The sequence below is a fragment of the Panthera pardus genome, unplaced genomic scaffold (assembly GCF_024362965.1).
Source record: "Panthera pardus isolate Hobbes unplaced genomic scaffold, ASM2436296v1 HiC_scaffold_11, whole genome shotgun sequence".
In the NCBI taxonomy this organism is placed as follows: domain Eukaryota; kingdom Metazoa; phylum Chordata; class Mammalia; order Carnivora; family Felidae; genus Panthera; species Panthera pardus.
The window spans coordinates 81,789,348-81,799,448 of record NW_026526666.1 but is presented as its reverse complement, the minus strand read 5'-3'; the positions used below and the strand labels follow the sequence as shown (position 1 = coordinate 81,799,448).

At 50.9% G+C, this 10,101-nt stretch overlaps 1 non-coding gene and 1 pseudogene across 1 annotated transcript; one reads left to right on the top strand and one right to left on the bottom strand.

Moving 5' to 3' along the window:
* Positions 1-3,263: 3,263 nt before the first annotated feature.
* On the bottom strand, positions 3,264-3,370 carry LOC128775960 (U6 spliceosomal RNA). The gene has a single exon (XR_008420938.1). It is a non-coding gene; the product is annotated as a U6 spliceosomal RNA (small nuclear RNA).
* Positions 3,371-5,822: 2,452 nt separating this feature from the next.
* On the top strand, positions 5,823-9,724 carry LOC109255292 (epidermal growth factor-like protein 7; annotated as a pseudogene).
* Positions 9,725-10,101: the final 377 nt, after the last annotated feature.

Below are 10,101 nucleotides of genomic sequence, written 5' to 3'. Positions count from 1 at the left end.
AGAAACTTCAAAGTTTTGAGGTAAAACAGTGGAAGAGGAGCCAGCAAAGGAAACTGAGAAGCAGGGACTGTGAGAGGAGAAAAACCAGACAGGCGTGATGTCACAGACACCAAGATGAAATGTTTCGATTGTCAATTGTGACAACTGCTGCTGAGAAGTCAGGAAAGAAGAGAGAAGTGACCAATACCATAAGGAGGGGGCATGTTTCTCCTCAAGTAAGGAGGTTTGCTCCTGGATGGCTAAAACAACAATTAATTTCTATATATTCGTCAGAATAGGCTAGGCTCTGCTATGGTAACAAAGAACCCGAATGGCTCAATGGCTTAACCCAACAAAGGTTTATTTTTGTCACTCATGCAAAGCCTGATGTGGCTCAAGGTGCTCTCCAGCATACGGATCCTCTACTCCACTGGGTAACTCAGAGACCCAGGCCACTGCTACAACCTCAATACAAGGCTTTCAGGATTGCCTCAATAAGGGAAAGGTTGCTACATAGAAGGTAATGTACTGGCAATGAAAGACTTCAGCCTGGAAATGACACTCATTACTTCCATACAGACTCTTAACCGGACCTCGTCACACAAGCCGAATCTAACGGCAAGGCAGGCTGGGAATTGTAGGGGGGAAAGCCATGGACTATTTAGTAAGCCATATTATCAAAGCCACAGCTCCCTAGAGTTGTTTTTTACTCTGTCCTCAGTGCCAAATGTCCTGATCAGTGGCAGGGTCCCTTCAAGGAGGTGTGTGCCTGTGGTGGGGATGAAGGGTAGAGAAGAGGCTGCCTTGTTCCTTGGGTCAGATTGTGTCTGAAGGAGACAGTGACTCCTGATTCCAGGCAGACCCAGACGGCTTTTAGTTGTTTCTCCCCACACAGCTGTCAGAATCCAAGCTTGCTGAAAAGCTCAACACTGAATGTTTGCTTGTCTTGGCACTGGCGTCCAAACAAACTCTGCCTCAGCTCAAAGCTGCCACCATCAGTGCTTTGGCAGAAAGCTGACCTCTCATAAATGCCATTGAACTTTGCAATGGCCCCATTCCTTTCCTACTGGGTTTTCTTCCCTCCTGGATCCATCACCCTTGAATCGAGGGACTAAAGCAATTCCTCCTACTTTTTTTTTTTTTATTTTCCTGTGTCTCCACTTGGTGGAGACTGAGTAGTGACTCAGGGGGATGGCACGAGAGAAAGAAGGATTCTTACTCATTTTTCACTCATTCAGTAAACATTTATGATTCCTTGTGCTAGGCTGTTTGTCAGGCACTAGGATCATGGAGATGAAAAACAGAGCCTAATGAGGGTTGCAGACAGGAAAGCAGGTCATTGGGATACTAGGTGACAAAGACATGGACAGGCCAGAGGAGGGCAATGGCAAGCCTTGCTCGGGGTAGTCAGGGATGGCTTTCCGAGGAAGAGCCCTTTGAGCTGGGTCTCAAATGACGAGTAGGGAGTTGACACTTGTCAGTAGGGGAAAGGGCAGAGGGAGTCTGGAGGAAAGGCATAGGAGTACAAACACAGGGTCAGTCTGACGAGTGTGGACAGCAGCGTGTGACAAGAGTGGAGAATGTCCGAAAGGATGCGAGAGAGAAGAGAGAATGGAAAGCCTCTGTGTTATGACTCCATTGGATGCAAGGAAGAGAAACCCAACATGAACTAGCTGATCCTAAAAGAGGAGGTTGACTCAGGCAATCCTTTGAGACAAGCACTGCAGCAGAGGGGCCCAAGGACCAACTGCAGCCAGGGACCCACCTGCACTCCTCCATCATTCATCTTTGCTTCTCTGCCTGGAAGCTCCTCCCCCTCCTTCTCTTCCTCTTCCTCTTCCTCCTCCTTTTAACTGTGGTAAAGTATACCTTACATAAAATCTACCATTTTTACCAATTTTTTTAGTGTTCATTTTTGAGAGAGAGAGCGAGCGAGCATGGTGGAGGGGAAGAGAGACAGAGGGAGACAGAGGATCTGAAGGGGGCTTCAAGATGACAGCAGAGAGCCCAATGCGGGGCTCAGACTCTCAAACCGTGAGATCATGACCTGAGCCAAAGTCGGACACTTCATGGACTAAGCCACCGAGCTGCCCTGCATTTTTACCAGTTTTCTGTGTGCAGTTAGTGACATGAAGTATATTCACGTTGTTTGTGCAACTTTTGTTACCATGCATCTCCAGAACTTTTTTATCTCTCAAACTGAAACCCTGTACCTATTAAACAATAACCCTCTCATCTCCCTACTGTGGCTTTTCAGACCACTTTCCTCTCTAGGCTGGAACTGTGCCCAACAGCAATCCCCAGCTCATGCCTTCTAGCTCCCTCACCAGAGAGATGAGAAATTCTCTTCCCTTTGTTCCAAATCCCCAAAATCCTGCAGGAGGATTCTGACTGACCAGGCTTGGTCACATGCTCACTCACACCCTTGATCATAGGGAACGGGATGCCATGACTGATAGTTCCCACCTGGACCATATGTTAGGCCAGGGGAAGAGCAATTCTTGTTTTCAGAAGAAGGGAGGGGCCAAAAGTGACCAGGTGAAATATGAAACGTTCACCAGAGATAGGTTGGGGCCAGGTCACCAGAAGCTTTGAAGACCAGGCTGAGGACCTCAGCTTTTATTCTGTTATGCAGCGGGGCATTGTGGGAACATTTTGATCAAGGAGAGCGATATGTACAATGAGGTTGGTCTGCAAAATCAGCTCTTTCTTTTCTTGAGCCTCTATTTTTGAGCTTTCTCTTGCCTTTCAAGGTTGCTCTGAAAGGTAATTTTTATTCAGATGTCACCTGAATACCAGCTGGGCCCCAGCTCCTTCCCCTGGCCTCAGAAGTGACCCCTAGTTCTTATGACCCCTACTTTAGGCAGTCCAATCTGGGTCACCTCCTGTCTCCTGGGTTTCCTGGCCCTTTCTCCCCACCTGCTTCAATGAGTGGCCTCTCCATTCCCCTAGACGTTCTCCTGCCCCTGACCTGTCCTCCAACCCCCCAAGTCCAGTTAACTTCTAAAGTGTTTCTAGAACCTCTCTTGGCTTCAGGCCTCATTATTTCTCTTGCCTGGACTTTGGCCCCAGCTCCTCAGTTGGACTCTTTTGTAAAGCCACCAACTCATGCCAATCCCTTCTACAGTTCCCACTGTCAGCCTCATCTCCTTCCATGCCTCTTAGAATTGAGCTATTTGGCCTTTTTTCCCTAAGTAATCTCTACACCCAACATGGGGCTGGAACTCACAACCTGGAGAGCAACAGCCACGGGCTCTACCGACTGAGCCGGCCAAGCGCCCCTTAAAAATATGGGAGGCTTCACGAATTTGTGTGACATCCTTGTGCAAGGGGCCATCTAATCTTCTCTGTGCCGTTCCAATTTTAGTATATATGCTGCCAAAACGAGCACCATTTGGCCTTCTGGATGCTATCTAGGCATGCCCAGAATTACCAAGTTTTGCTTCCTTTGCAGATGCTGGTCCCTCTGCCTCTTACGCCCTTCCCGTCTCTCTTCACTTGGTGTAATGGCATGCATACTTCCAGGCTCATTTCCATGGTCACAGCCCCCCTTTCTACAGTCAGCCCCACCACCCTCCCACCTTTGTGTCCCCAGAGCACAGTGTAGATAACTCTAGTATCACACCTGTTACTAGGATGACCATATAATTTACTGTCCAAGCCCAGGACACTTTTGAGAACGAACGGGGACACTATTATTTTTTCTTATTTAATGTTTATTCATTTTTGAGAGAGAGAGTGCATGCACTCAGGGGCAGGGAGGGTCAGAGAGAGAGGGGAACGGAGGATCCGAATCAGACTCTGTGCTGACAGCAGACAGCCCGATGTGGGGCTTGAACTCACAAACCACGAGATCGTGACCTGAGCCAAAGTCAGATACTTAACCAACTGAGCCTCCCAGGAGCCTCAGGAATGCTATTATTATTACTTTTTTTAATGTTTAATTATTTTTGAGAGAGACAGAGCGTGAGTGGGGGAGGGGCAGAGAGGAAGACAGAATCTGAAGCAGCCTCCGGGCTCTGAGATTTTAGCACAGAGCCTGACGTGGGGCTCCAACTCAAGAACCATGAGATCATGACCTGAGCCAAAGTCAGAAGCTCAACCAACTGAGCGACCCACGTGCCCCCAGGAACGCTGTTATTAATTAACTGCCCTGGTTCAACAGGTGTCAACTGGTCTCTTTCAGGCAAAGTAGGAGGTATAGTCGCCCACCCATACCTGACATTGTTGTAAAACCTGGCACTTAACGTGTTCGTTTGTCTTGTTCATGTCTCTTAAATAGTATTATTATCCCCCATTTTTAAGATGAAAGGATGGAGCCTTTGAGAGAGAGGAGATTTGTGGTCACATAGCCAGGAGACAAAGCTGGCCTGGGAAGCCAGATCATTAGATTCCAAACCCTGAACTCTTCTGACTGTAGAGGTCATTATATACCACCACACCTGACCCCTCCAATACCAGAGTCTTATTGTTGTTTAGGTTGGTCATGTGTGGTCCCCCTAGATGAAAGGTAGAAATGGTGTCTTACTCGTCTAGTGCACTGGCCTAACATAGAGAAGGCCCCAGGGCACGTTTGTTACACAGATGACTTCTTGAGGATAGAACTGTGTGTCTCACCTTCAATTCTGTTGTCCCTTCCACGGCTAGTACCTAGCACGGGACTTGCCGTGCATCTATTCATTTAATAAAAATTTATGAAGCACCTAGTACGTGCCGGTACTGTGTTGGTGATACAGTGATGAGCAAAACGACAAGGTCCTTGTTCTCATGGAGCTTACTGTTCAACAACAATCACACAAATAAACATACAGTATAAACTGGGATAAATCCTAAGGGAAAATACCCGGTTCTGAGGTTTAAGAAATATTTTGGAGGTAAATTTAATAGGTTTCGGTCATAAATTTGATGGGGGATATAGCAAGATGGATGTGGCTATCCGGTTTTTGCTTAAAACAGATGGCGAAACAAAGAAGGAGCAGTTCGGGAGAGACTGCTGTCGGTTTGGATGTGTGGGACTTGAGGTGTCTGTGGGATTTCTAAATTTTTTGTTTAATGTTTACTTATCATTTTTGAGAGAGAGACAAAGCGTGAGCAGGGGAGGAGCAGAGAGAGAGGAAGACACAAAATCCGAAGCAGGCTCCAGGCTCTGGGCTGTCAGCACAGAGCTTGACACCGGGATGGAACTCACGAACCACCGAGACCATGACCTGAGCCAAAATCGGAGGCTCAACCAACTGAGCAACCCAGGCACCCCCTTTAAAAAAAATTTTTTTTTAATGTTTATTTATTATTTTAGAGAGAGAGAGAGAGAGAGAGTCAAAGCGTGAGCAGGGGAGGAGCAAAGAGAGAGGAAGAGTGTCTGTGGGATTTCTATTTGAATCTTCCCCACTTCCAGCCAGGTTAACTGATTCGCCCAAAGCTGCAACATTGTGGCAAGTAACACAAACCTGCTTCAGCCAGTCCTCGCAAAGCTGGCCTCCAGGTAGCACGGTAGGAAAAGGGACAGATGGGGGAAGGCAGGAGAGACGCAGAGAAGGGATGTGTTCACTGAGACAAAAATCAGACCTCCCAAGCTGCAGTGAGGATCTCGGCGAGAAGCCAGGGACCTGGCAGCGGTTAACAGGACAGAGAGCCCGGGCCCCGCCCTACCCTGCTCGGCGCTGGGCCAGAGCATCCCCTGCGAGCCCGGACACGCAGGAGGGGCTGCTCCGTGCCTGGAAATCCGAGCAGCCGGGCAGGCAGGGTGCGGAACCGCCAATCGGGCTGCGCCTGGTGGCGGCGCCACGTGACCGGCCTCCTTCCCCCACCCCCTTCTCCGGCCTTCCAGGGAAGACGGGCATCCCCGCCACCCCGCCGCCCCCGCCCCTCGCGTGCCGCAGCGGCGCGGGAGGGCGCGGAGGCGAGGGGCCGGGATTCCGCCGCAGTCCGCTGCGGCGCAGGGGAGGGGGGTGGGGGGATAGACGAACGCGTTGCGGCCGCGGCGCCTGCAGTGTTTTCCGTCAAGGTCAGGCGTACCCGTTCCCGCGCAAGGCTGTCTCCAGAGTCCCTCCCTTGCCATCGTCCCAGCCATTCCCACCGCCGCTCCTGGCCGCAGCGTCCCGGGCCCTCCTGGATCACGGCCTCAGCCTCTCGCTGGGCTTTCTGGGGGGACATTCAGAGGGATGGGAGGGTTTCAGTCCATCCCGTTCACGAGCTGCCCAGCCCCTTTTCTCATATGCACACCCCATGCTGTGTCCCTGCTCTAAACCCCACACTGGCTCCCAGTGTCCCGTAAGAGAGCATTAAGGCCCTACAGAACCAAGCCCCAGTTTAACCCTTTACAGCCCCCTAGCCCAGAGACCCAGTTCCTCCGGACCCCTTGCCCTTCCAGGAACAGTCACCGATTGCATACTTAAGTGACTACTGTTGCCGTGTCTTCTGCCTAGGGTACCCTTTGCGAACCTAGCACATTTATAGACCCAATTTGATTTTAATAACGCAGTGGAGGGTGGAAACCGGTGCCGAAATGCCCTTTAGCAAAGGTCACAAAGTTGCAAGCCTACAGGGATCAAGCAGGAGAAATAAGGCCAGTGGGTGACAGCACAAGAAAAAACCTGTCTAAAGGGCAGAGACTCTGCTCTCCATTCAGGCCAACATGCTCCTTGGGAGGAATGTGGGTCCTACGATGACAGATATTACGAGTTTACATGAAATGCCACAAATCCAGATTTTCATGTGTAATCTTTGAATTTTTAAGTGTTGATTTGATTTCTTAAGAACATCCCTGCGGGCCAGTTGCAGCTCACAGATCCTCAGCATGTGACTTCCTGTCCTAGAGAAGAGGATGGCTTTGGTTGGGAAAACACTGAAAAACTGTTGAAGGTGAAAGTTTGTTCTTGAAGCTCTGAGACACAGCTGCTGTGGAGGCAACAAGAAAGTGGACTAGGATTTGAATTTTTTCCTAAAATGACACTGGATGTTTTAAGCTACCGAGCACTCAAGAGAATCTACCAGAAACTGGAGGACTGGGTCTTGAAAATGGGGGAGGCTGGTCTGCAGCCAGCAGCTAGCCAGGGTCACCCACCCACCAGCATCAACTACCAGGAATGATTGCAAACATTTTTTCCCTTCCTGTGGGGGCTATGAGAAGGCGGGGAAGGCACCCTGTGGTGCTTTACTCATGGGGGTGTCGTGGGTGGCTGGGTGAGGGAGAGATAGGAGGGAGAGCCAACCCTTCCAACCTCTAAGGCTTCCCACGGTGGGATAATGCCCGGAATGGAAATTGGAGAGCTCCTTAGGAAGAGGGAATTGGAGACAATAGCCAAACTATGGCAGCTGTCCCAAGGCTGAAGGGCTGGGGACAATGGAAAAGGAAGCAGAAGAGAAGGCTGAGGCCATCTAGGGAACCAAGTTATTTTTAGTTCACCCTGAGGTTTTTTGTAACTATGATGTGATGGCCTTCTCGGTCTCCCATCCCTGGAAACCTTCAAAAAAAGCCTCCCATACTCACTGAGGCTGCCTAGATTGGGGTGTTGTGGAAATAGTGGAGGGGGCCAAGTTTTACATCTATTTTGGTATAATGTTGACCAAAGACAGTACAGGCTGAAGCAGGCGCTGGGTCAGGAGAGATCAAGTGTCCCAGGAATTTGCAGTAATCTTGAAGAGGGTTTTGCAGTGGGTGCTTGGGCTCATCTTGTGAGGATCTCAAGGGGTCAGGCGGCCCCTGGCTCACATCTAGGTTGCAATAGTGAAGAACCAGCTACAATTCACCGAGTTCTTGCTTGTGCCCCTGTGCCACACATATGCATTATGTCTGTTATCTCTGCAGTGATTGTAGTGAGAGAGTCATACTCTCCTATATGAGGCATTCCTCATAGTCCCCATTTTACAGATGAAGAAATCAAGGCCCAGAGAAGTGAAGGGACTTGCCCAAAGCCACAGAGATTTAAAAAAAAAAAAAAAAAAAAGTGGACTGGATCTGCTCTCCAACTGATTGCCCCCCCCCCAAAAAAAGAAATTGTCCTCTTGTCTGGGGTTTTCATGGGCAGCACTTGCCGTGCAGAGTTATAAGTACCGTTTTGCCTTGCATGCCTGTCCTCTCGACTCATCTGTGAGGGGACAGGAGCCATGCTGCTAATTGACGTGCCTGGCACACAGTGGGTACTGAATACATAGTAAATCAGTTCATTTAAGGAAGGTCAAAAGCAGTGCCCTCAAGCCTCAAATCCCTATGTCCTTGAGCCAGTCATACACCTTCTCTAGGCCTAGATGCCTTCTGTGGAATAGGAATTATATACAGACCTCACAGGATTATTGGTGGATTTACATGAGACCAAGTCATAGAATTTCTGGAAACTGCCATACAACCGGCAGCTGTTGCTGCTGCTAATGATGATGATGGTGGTGGTGACTGAGGAAGGAGCAGGGAAGGAAACCAAGATCCGGAAGTTCCAGCACTGCATCAGCTCAGACGGGAAATTCTCAGGAGGGCCTGCCAGTGTGCAATTTCCAAGACTGCTGTGTCTTTATATGTTCATCATTGTTGGGAGACCTACTATGTGCCAATGCTTGATCTCATTTCAATAAACACTCTGGTTTTCAGTGTGCTCTCGGCTGGAGCGGCCGCCCTGAGGAGAAGGCCATCCCACCTGCAAACATGGGGCCTGTGTGACTCCAGGGAGCTACTTCCGCTGTGGTTCTCGGTGCTGGCAGTGGGTGGCACTGAGCATGTCTACCGGCCTGGCCACAGGGGCTCCCAAGGGCCCCGAGTCGAGACTTTTGTGTAGCGAATGTACCAACCCTTCCTCACCACCTGTGACAGTTCTGAGCCTGCAGCACTTACTGGACCATCTACAGGACTGCCTACTGCCGCGGCCCTGGGCCAGCCTCCGCCAGGCTTCGCCATGCCTGCTGCCCTGGCTGGAAGAGGACCAGCAGTCTCCCCAGGGCCCGTGGAGCAGCAATATGCCAGCCACTGTGGCAGAACGGGGGAACTGTGTCCAGCCAGGCTGCTGTCACCGCCCTGCAGGATGGCAGGGCGACACCTGCCAGACAGACGTGGATGAATGCAGTGCTGGAGGGGGCACCTGTCCCCCGTGGTGTGTCAACACCGTGGGTAGTTACTGCTGCCAGTGTCGGGAAGGGCACGGCCCATCAGCAGATGGTGTGCTCTGTTTGCCCAAGAGAGGGACCCCCAGGGTAGCCCCGAACCCCACAACAGGAATGGACAGTGCGGTAGAGGAGGAGGTGCGGCGGTAGAGGAGGAGGTGCGGCGGCTTCGGTCAAGGGTGGATGTGCTGGAGCAGAAGCTATAGCTGTTGCTGGCCCCACTGTACAGCCTGGCCTTGAGGGCCCTGGAGCACAGGCGGCCTGACCCCAGCAGCTTCCTGGCTCACCCCTTCCAGCAGCTGGACCGCATCGACCCTCTGAGTGAACAGATCTCTTTCCTAGAGGAGCAGATGGGGTTCTGTTCCCGCAAGAAGGAGCTAGGACAGGCTTGGCCCAGGTCCCCGGCTCTGGCTACTGACAGCCCATGCCCACTGTGCTGGCCGGCACCCCTGCACCCCCACCAGTGGGCCCATGGCTGAGGGAAGGTACGAAGGTCCTGTCGGGGGGCACCTCTGATCTGTGTCAGAATAAAATGACGGCTCAGGGGAAAATAAAGCTCTGTGTTATTAAGAACAGACACTCAGTTATTTTCATTTTACAAGTGAGAAAATGAGGTTACAGAGATGATGTGACTTCCCCAAAGGGAGCACAGCTGGAAAGTGGCAGAGGCAGGATTTGAACTTGGATCTGTGTGGCTCCAACAGTCTTTCCTCTGTTCACCAGAACATTTATCAAGCATCAGCTAGCTGCTATGCCTCCTGCAGGGGCAGGGGATACAGGTCAAGTTGGGGAGGCAGACAACTCAGCAGACACTCACAATTCAGCATGATCATCTCTCTGCTGGGGGGATGGAGGTGATAGAAGAGGGGCTGTTGCCTTAGCCTTGCCTTTCTCTGGCCCATGGACCCCTGAGGCACAAACTTGCCAAACGGCCTCTAAATCCCTCCACCCTAAAGTGAGGAGGAGGCACACCTTCATCCCTCCTCTCTGGGTAGAGGGGATTGTTGCAGTGGGGACCAGACAATAATCAACAGC